Consider the following 1,397-nt stretch of genomic DNA (forward strand, 5'->3'; position numbering starts at 1 on the left):
CAATGCACGATATATAGCCGAACGTGTATATTATCTTGAACTTTAGTTTATTGCATTCCTGTCGACGTCATGCATGCTGAGCAAATACTAGTACTATCTCAACTTTGTGTCAGACACGAGGACTCATATTCGTTCTGCTTTACCGTATGTCTGTCAAGACTGTGTAGATACGCCATCTTGCGTTTACCTGATGCATTACACATAGTTTCGATGGCAAACGTGTTGTCTTCTGCAAAGTAGTCTCTCTCAGTCTCTGTAAGCTCAGTGCAGTCAAACATTCATAATGATTAGTCTTTAGTTCGAATCTCTGGCAAGCAATATCGATGTCAAAAAGGCGTAAAAGTCTTGAGCTTTTCTTCTGTGGAACTTAGACATGTTAGGTAAAGACTTTGCATTACTCTCTTTTATTAACGAACGAATTAGGTGCTCAGAGCCTTGCAAAAAAAGCCTCAACTATATTATATTGCATCAACAGTCTACCCCCTCTTCGTTACCGAGGAAGTCCGATCACACCCGAACAGAACCGAAAAGGTACGATCGATATGCATTGTGGGAAAAAATACTTCCGAATGTTCCCGAAGCCATTTTGCCGCCGATTCTTCTGCTGGATGGACGTTTTGCAGTTTTGTGAGGCAAAATCGTGATTTTTCTTCTCAAAGGAGCTGGATTTCAACGTGACTTTGTTTCATCAGGCTACATAGGTATTCGGTAAGTCTCTATCCACCAAGTCTTTGCCGTGTCAAGTCGAATTTCTGTCAGTCTTATAATTTTTGTCTCAAGTTCTGTGCATTTGCAGACGACATTTTGACAACTCGGTGACTTGAGTTGAGACGACGTCCTCTGACAGGGATTTTGTTTACGTAGTACCTCTACTTTTCGTCGCAGTATTTTTAAAGATTTACGACAAGAAGATGAAATTTCGACTAGTGTTTTAGGAAAACTCTGGGTCTGGGAACTACACAATATTATTGTGGAAACGAATCTGCAGTGTTGAGGGATTGTTTATTTTCCAACAAGAGTCGTAACGTTATAATGTTACAGAAGATTTAGATATATTTGTATATATGCAGGGCGGTTGTCAAATTGGTTTTAAGTATTCAAAAGTCATCTAGGCACGAAAAAATTGCAGGGAATCTGGTAGATTTGTGCCGTAGGCTAAAACTTTACTTTTCTGCGATGACAGGAGTTTTCCCGCCATTTGTAAAGTGCAGACGACAGTGTAAAGATGGCGTCTGTCAGCGATAGCTCGTCACTGACGTCGGGATCAGACGACGAAAACAACGACAAGCAGGCGGCCAGCACTAGTGCCAGGTATTCTGATCTTGGCAAACTTGATTTTTAACAATTTTACTTTCAATTACGAGTAAAATCCTAATCATGATGACAATGATGTGTCT

General features: G+C 40.4%; 1 protein-coding gene and 1 long non-coding RNA gene across 2 annotated transcripts in view; one reads left to right on the top strand and one right to left on the bottom strand.

Annotated features, from left to right (window-relative positions):
• The window catches only part of LOC118404370, a 178,752-nt gene that overhangs the window by 145,128 nt on the left and 32,227 nt on the right, over positions 1–1,397 (bottom strand). The gene's annotated exons all lie outside the window — the stretch shown is intronic.
• LOC118404164 overlaps positions 501–1,397 on the top strand; it is a 2,770-nt gene continuing 1,873 nt past the window's right edge. Inside the window, exons 1-2 of the long non-coding RNA XR_004829754.1 lie at positions 501–708; positions 1,184–1,311. This is a non-coding gene — a long non-coding RNA (uncharacterized LOC118404164). The remainder of the gene's footprint in view (positions 709–1,183; positions 1,312–1,397) is intronic.

The sequence above is a fragment of the Branchiostoma floridae genome, chromosome 17 (genome assembly GCF_000003815.2).
Source record: "Branchiostoma floridae strain S238N-H82 chromosome 17, Bfl_VNyyK, whole genome shotgun sequence".
Taxonomy (NCBI): Eukaryota; Metazoa; Chordata; class Leptocardii; order Amphioxiformes; family Branchiostomatidae; genus Branchiostoma; species Branchiostoma floridae.